A 7,916-nucleotide genomic window follows, 5' to 3' on the forward strand; every position below is an offset into this window, starting at 1 on the left:
TCCATTTTGGCTCATCAAGATCTTTTTGAATCAGGATTTTATCTCTGTTATTTTCTATCCTCAACAAGTAATTCCATATGCTCATCCCTTTTCTAAGTCATTTGTGGATTATGTTCAGCATCTGAGCCTTTTTCATTTCTCTTTCAAGAGACCAGTGACGATGTGTCCATAAGCTCCACAGAGGAGACGGGGTGTTCTTGGATCGGGACCCACCAAACTCTGGCTGGGAATCAGTTCTAGAGATTTTGGAAATTGTGGCCCGGTTGGAGAAGCAGCTTCCTGCACAAAGGGCCAGTCACTCAGGAGAGATCAATGAGGGCCATACCTGACCTTCACCCACACGATGGAACAAGTGACCCAGAGACCTCCTAGTTGTAACTTTAAAGGTGAGTAAACAAATCTTGATTAAATCTTGGTTTGGAGAATAAGCATGTTTTTTAAATCTTTATTGGACAAAAGAGCAATGCAGAGAAGTTGTGTTTTGCTCCCAAAGTGTTGGGTCAAACCGTAACGTAGCTCCATTGAGGACTACATGGTGAGTGCGATTGGTCAAGGCAGTTATGAATCCCTCTGGTGGTGATGCTGTCTATCCCACATTTTTTTGTGTGTTACCAAGAAGTAGACTGTGGTCGGCTTTGTCACATGCCTCACACAAGTCCAAGTATAGTATATCCATTGAATTTCGCTATTCCACTATTTTAGTCACTTTGACCAAGAATGCAGTACGTTTTGTCTGGCATAATCTGTTTTTGACAAACCCATGTTGGCTTCTAGTAATTCTTTTTTCTAGGCTTTCGCAGATTCCTTGCTTGATTATCTTGTCCAGGATCTTCCCAGGTACTGATATCAGGCTGATTTGTCTGCAGTTTCCTGGATCTATTTTTTCTCCTTTTTTGTAATATTTTATAAAACATAAAAAATGTCTCTCGCGGAAGCAGGAATCCAGAAGTCATGATGGGACGGAGCTCATAACTGCAAAAGTCCCAAGAAGCAGAAACAAAGGATAAGAATCAGAAAAGTGTTCTGAACTCTCTTTCCTTCCCTTTTGCTTCTGCGATGCCTTAGTTTTTGCTATATCCTCAGTTTGTCCTGGACTTATGACCACAATTGGCACTGGAGTCATTGAGATGTCATGTGAGAGTTTGGCTCAGTGACTGCAATCCTCTACTCCTGAGGTTGTGGTTGTTAAGCAATTTCACATGTCGTTAAGCAGATGAGTCCCAGATGGCAATGTGGGGTTGCCTGAAGTGGGTAGAAGAGGCCTTTGTGAGTCCTGGCACAGGCCACATTTGACTTAAGGAGGTCCTGGAGAAGCTTACGGATCCTTTGGGACACGTTGCTTGGAAACATGTATGGAACACGTGACTTGGAGAACGGCGCAAGGCTGCAAAGGCCTCCAGTCTGGTGATCAAGGCCTCATTTCTCAGTGGCTGAGGTGACAGTGGGCTGAAGTCCTGGTCTGGGTTCAATGACCGCTGGCTGAAACTGTTGAAGGCCCCAGGCCTCCACTTAAGGCCCAGCCTCACCATTGCTGTCAGTCAGTTGAGGGGGCCCTGAAGAAGCTTACTGATGCTTTGAGACACGTTGCTTAGTAACAGTATGGAACACACGGCTTGGAGAATGGCGCAAGGCTGCAAAGGCCTCCGGTCTGGGGATCAAGGCCTCATTTCTCAGTGGCTGAAGTAACAGTGGGCTGAAGTCCAGGTCTGGGTTCAGTGACCCCAGGCCTCCACTTAAGGCCCAGCCCCGGCATTGCTGTCTATCAGGGCTGCTTTCCATGGCCTGGATAGGGCGGCCCAGACTTCCATGGGTGTCTGCAGCTGTGCATCCCACTCCATCACCCCCAAACTCATGGGTGACCTGAGCCTGGTCACCTGGATCTCCCCTACCCCCAGACACGCCCACGTCCCTTGCCTGGGCCTTCCTCCTACCTAAAGTTTCAGGCCTTCTTTTTCACCTCGTCATAGGACGAGAACCAAGGAGGAAAAGATAGGAGTCATTGAACAGCAGAAGAGTTTGCCTCCGAGGGATCTGGGGTGATGAAATCAATGGAGATTTTATATGGGTGTACTGCAGACATCTGCCCATGACAGAGTGGTTGGACTGGAAGACCTTCATGGTTCTTTCCAAGGCTACAATTTTGTGATTATCTTTGTCAAAAAGAAACTTTATTCTCGTTTTCTTTCTTTTTCCACCAGCAGGAAAACAACTCTGACCAAAAATTCACCTGCAAGTCAACTTTCAAGAGATAGTAGGAAGCCAGCACCAGGCAGCAACTGCCAGAAAGCATGGAGGGCGGGAAACTCACAAATCCCCCGTCAGACACAAGCAGCATTCCGAAAAAACACAAAAGAACCCATGAATGCTCAGAGTGTGGGAAATCCTTTGCTCGCCGGTCCCTCCTTTTGAGCCACAGGAAGGTCCATGTGGGAAGCGGATCCAGTCAAGGATTGGAGGGTGAGAAATCCCTTTTTGGAAAAGGTGCCAAAGATCTCAGAAGGTCCTCCAGATTAAAACCCCATAAATGTGAGGAATGTGATTTATCCTTTGGTCAAAAGTCAAACCTTCTTAGACATCAGAAAATCCACACTGGAGAAAAACCCTATCAATGTCTGGAATGTGGGAAATTTTTCAGTGAAAAAGCCAATCTCAGGAACCACGAGAGAATTCACACCGGGGAGAAACCTTACAAGTGCTGGGAATGTGGGAAGACTTTTTCTCAGAGGGCACATCTTTGGATCCATGAGAAGGTTCATGCAGGAATAAAATCTTACAAATGCTTTGAGTGTGGAAAATGTTTCACCCTGAGTTCATCACTTTGGAGTCATGAGAAAACACACAGAGGGGAGAAAAACGAAAAGTGCCTCGAATGTGGGAAATGTTTCACCTTGAAATCAAACCTGGTGCGACATCAGAGCCTTCACACTGTAGTCAGACCCTATGAGTGCCCAGAATGTGAGAGATGATTTGTAAATTCTTCTGAACTTGAGAGGCACCAGAAGAGGCACCAAGACGAGAAACCCTATGAATGTCGGGAGTGTGGGAAAAGTTTTTTTGCACAAAGTGAGGTTCAGGTTCATGAGAGAATCCACACGGGAGAAACCGTACAAATGTGGGGAATGTGAGAAATGCTTTACCCAAAAACAACACCTTGGAAGGCATCTGAGGGTTCACACAGGAGAGAAGCCGTATAAATGCATACTGTGTGGAAAATCTTTTGCTTATAAAGATGTACTTTGGAGACATCAGAAAATTCACACAGGGGAGAAGCCCTATCAATGCAACGAATGTGGAAGTTTTTATCGTACCAAATCAGCCCTCTGGAATCATATGAAAATTCACACAGGTGAAAAAAACTACAAATGTTTAGACTGTGGGAGAGCATTTGCTAAATCATATAACTTTAGATGTCACAGCCAAATCCACCTAGGAGAGAAGCCCCATAAATGCTTGGGGTGCAACAAATGTTTTACTAAAAAAAATACTCTCCTGAAGCATTATCGAAACCACACTGGAGAAAAAACGTAAATGTCTGGAAAGTGGGAAATACTTTGCCCTACCTTCAGCATTCGCATGCACACCAGAAATCACACAGGGGAGTGGCCTCACAAGCGTGCAGCGTGAGAAACATTTTCATTGTAAAATCACAGCTAAAAAGGCATCAAAAAGTCCATAGCAGAGATAACCCCCCCTTGAGTTGTGAAGAATGTAAGAAACATTTTTTTTCCCAAAAGTCACATCTTATGGTTTACCAGGAACTTCACACAATGACAGAAGGGAAATCCTACAATTGTTGGGTGTGGGGAAAATACTCTTCCTAATCAATTCACCTTCAAAGCCTTTGTAGAGTCCACAATCGAGCAAAAGGGCATTAAGCGTTGGGAGTGTGAGAAGGGTTTGGCTCACAAAGCAGCAACATTAGTAACTTACCAGAGACATTACACAAGAAAAAAGACTTACAAGTCTTGGGGAGGGTAGATTATGTTTTGCAAAGTGCTGCTGTTGTTGTTGTTGTTAGTTGCGAAGTCGTGTCCGACCCGTCACAACCCTATGGACAATGTTCTTCCAGGCCTTCCTGTCCTCTACCATCTTCTGGAGTCCATCTAAGCTCACGCCTACTGCTTCAATGACTCCATCCAGCCACCTCATTCTCTGTCGTCCCCTTCTTCTACTGCCCTCGATCTTTCCCAGCATTAGGCTCTTCTCCAGTGAGTCCTTCTCATTAGGTGGCCAAAGTATTTAAGTTTTAGCTTCAGGATCTGGCCTTCTAAAGAGCAGTCAGGGTTGATCTCCTCTAGGACTGACCGGTTTGATCGACTTGCAGTCCAAGGGACTTGCAGGAGTCTTCTCCAGCACCATAGTTCAAAGGCTTCAATTCTTTGGCGCAAAGTGCTGCTAGTCCTCGACTTATGGTGGAATTGGGAACACATTTGTGGTTGTAGCTTTATACACTCCCGTCAAGGCACCCATATGATTGGATATGATTTTATGACATTTCTGTGGTCATTAAACAAAGTCACTGCAGTCCTAAGTCTAAACGTACTCGTTTGCATTTTCTGCAGAAGACTGACAAAAACGTTGCACATTGTGATCCCATGGCTGCAAGATCATGGAACTGATCATAAAGGGGAGCCGGTTGCCAAGTGCCCATAATTTAGTCACACAACTTTGGGGAATAGGGGCAAAATGTTACCATGGCCAGAATTGCTTTACGGGCCATCAACACTTGTCACAATTTTGAACAGTTGTTAAAGTGACGTCATAAGTCGAGGACCGCCTGTAGTGAAACCTTTGATAAACCCTGGAGCATTCACAAAAGGGGGTCATTGTTTCATTTCATTTCATTTCATTTATTGGATTTCTATACCGCCCTTCTCCCTAGGGACTCAGGGCGGTTCACAGGGCATATATAAATAGGTATACAAAAATTAAAAGAGAATTAAACCATGCCCAATTAAAATACAGCAATAATAAAATAGTAAAACCAATTTAAAAACCCATATTCCCCTTCAGGCCAGACCAGCTAACTCGAACAAGTGGGTCTTCAACCCGCGACGGAAGGATCGGAGGTCCGATGCCATCCGGAGCTCAACCGGCAGTTGGTTCCATAGTGCCGGGGCACCCACAGAGAAGGCCCTCCCCCTGGGGGCCACCAGTCGACATTCCCTGACCGGAGGCACCCTGAGGAGGCCCTCTCTGTGGGCACGCACAGGGCGGAGGGGAGTTGATGCCGGCAGCAGGTGGTCCTCGAGGTATCCCGGACCCATGCCATGTAAGGACTTAAAGATCATAACCAAGACCTTGAACCTCACCTGGAAGACAACTGGTAACCAATGCAGCTCGCGGAGCAAAGGTGTAACATGGGAGTACCGGGAAACTCCCAAGACAACTCTCGCAGCCGCATTCTGTACCAGTTGGAGCCTCCGAGTGGTCTTCAAGGGAAGCCCCATGTAGAGAGCATTACAATAGTCTAGGCGAGAGGTCACGAGCGCATGAGTGACCGTACACAGGGCATCCCGGTCCAGATAGGGCCGCAACTGGCCGCAATTGTTGAAATGCTTGAAATATTGCAAAAGACTGACCTCACTTGAGACCTCTGGAGGCCCCAAAGGATCCACAAGAAAAACAAAATGGTGCGTTTGGGGTGCGTGAAATGTTTTTCTGGAATGTCTACCAGGGTCTGCAGGTAAAAATGCCCTGAAGGTGCTCAGACTCCTGGATACACTTTTCGGATGACAAAAGGCATCAGAGCTTGGTGTGTGGAAAATCTGTTTGTTGTCCTACATTTGTGAGTTCTCACACAGAGGAACCCTAGAAATGTTTGTAGTGTAGAAAACATTTTCTCCTGAAGTCTTTTCAAAAAAACACACAGCAGTTCCCTGGCCTGGGTGTTATTTTAAAAAGATTGTGATCTACGGGGGGCGGGGAGGGAGTATCCTTCAGATGGCACTTAAATCTCAGGGTCTCTTTTGCCCCCTTATCCGCCCTGGATCCTCTCCTATTCCCAGTGGAAAAGACCCCCCCCCTAGAGACCCCAGTTGCCAGCTCTAAACTGGGACAGGAAATTCTCTTTTAGGATTGTAAAGTAAAACATTTTAAAGTTTCGTGAATGTTTTGTTTCCCTGAGAACCATATGTTGTTTTTAACTTTTGTATCTTGGTTTTTTTAATTACGTTCCCTGTAAACCGCCCTGAGTCCTTCGGGAAAGGGCGGTATATAAATGTAATAAAATAAATAAATAAATATGGAAGTCTGTAATCTTCTGGCCTGGGATTTTATTGAAAAAATGTTTCCCCACTATTCGCCACTATTGCAGAAAATGTTTCAGTCCATTGTGCAGCCTTAATAAAAGCATTTCCACTATCCTACAGCGTGTTTTTTTATTTTTCCGGAGTCCACATTTCCCGCATTTGTTCGCAGCTGACTTCCTGGGCTAAAAGGGAATCCTAGTTTAAGGTCCCCCTCTGACTCTGGGGCAGCGAAGCCCCAAAGCATCTTCGAACATAGCAGATCCCCCGCTGCCCCTCCCTCCTGCCCCCCACCCTCGACCCACTCATCCCCCCAGTGAAGTCAAGACTGAAATATTTTGCAGCTGTACTTGCTTTGTAAATGAAACGGGACGAAATGCTTTTATGAGACTTGAACAAGGAGGAATTCCAGAAGGAATGTGAAGTTCTGGCTGAGTTATGAGGAGAAGAGTGGAAAGCAATTCCCAGCATGCTCCCACACATCTTAAAAGTTACTAGGATTTTAAAAAAAAATCTGGTTTCTATGAAGAGACCCCCTTGCCCCACCTCCCCCACCCAATTCTTTCCAACTGAACGTGGCCTGTTGTGCCCCAGAACTGCTTTTCCCAATCTGGTGTTCTGCAGATGTGGGAGTCGAAGTCCCAAACATCTGGAGGACAGCAGCTGGGGCAACGTTGCCAGAGGGGGTGGTCCTGGCTCTCATTGGGCTGACCTGCTTTGCCTTCCAGTTCCTAAAACCCGGGTGTTGTTCTAAATGCTTGTAATTGTTTTTGTATCTCAGAAAGAGAAATATTTCGGACTGCAGAGTCAACGAAATGTCATTCTATATATAGCAGGTTAACGTTGTGTTTCTTGGGTTGTGGGTCCAGTGATTGTCTTGTCACAAGGAGGCTTGCTAGCATTCACTAAATGGAATTGTCCGGATGTGAGTTAGGCTGGGATTCTACTCCCATAACGTCTTGCCGGCTGTATTTGATGGGAGTTGTGATCCAGCAACTCTGCAGCCCCCAGACAGGTGAGCTGCTCTGAAGGCATCTAAAGTTTACATTTGATAATGGGGGGGGGCTTCTAAAGAGATATTCAGATATGCTTAATATATATTCAACGGTTCAAATGTACTTCAGGGGCCAAAATCCACATTAAGTGCCATAACGGGACTAGGGAAGAAGAAGGGGGTCTCCTCAGGGCCCTACAAACGGTTTTTAGGCCTGTGTGTAAAAATTGGGTATCCCCCTAAGTCACAGGGGCAAGGGATGCGGTGGCTCAGTGGGTTAGGACGCTGAGCTTGTCGATCAGAAGGTTGGCAGTTTGGCGGGTCAAATCCCGAGTGCCGCGTTACAGAGTGCCTGTTACTCGTCCCAGCTTCTGCCAACCTAGCAGTTCGAAAGCGCGTAAAAAATGCAAGTAGAAAAATAGGGACCACTACGGTGGGAAGGTAACAGTGTTTCCGTGCGCCTTTGGTGTCTAGTCATGCTGGCCAGATGACCACAGAGACATCCTTGGACAAGCGCTGGCTCTTTGGCTTTGAAACGGAGATGAGCACTGGCCCCTAGAGTCGGAAACAACTAGCACGCATGTGCGGGGGAAACCTTTACCTTTAGCTAAGTTACAGGAAGCCCAGCCATGGTTCAAGTGCTTTTTTTATCCTAGGTAGGCAAGCAAGGACCT

General features: G+C 46.2%; 1 long non-coding RNA gene across 2 annotated transcripts in view; it reads left to right on the forward strand.

Annotated features, from left to right (window-relative positions):
• LOC310636815 overlaps positions 1-2,301 on the forward strand; it is a 4,218-nt gene extending 1,917 nt beyond the window's left edge. For both annotated transcript variants that reach the window (XR_014491799.1, XR_014491800.1), the window contains exons 2-3: positions 149-386; positions 2,199-2,301. This is a non-coding gene — a long non-coding RNA (uncharacterized lncRNA). The remainder of the gene's footprint in view (positions 1-148; positions 387-2,198) is intronic.
• Positions 2,302-7,916: the final 5,615 nt, after the last annotated feature.

The sequence above is a fragment of the Vipera ursinii genome, assembly GCF_947247035.1.
Source record: "Vipera ursinii genome assembly, chromosome: 2".
Lineage (NCBI taxonomy): Eukaryota > Metazoa > Chordata > Lepidosauria > Squamata > Viperidae > Vipera > Vipera ursinii.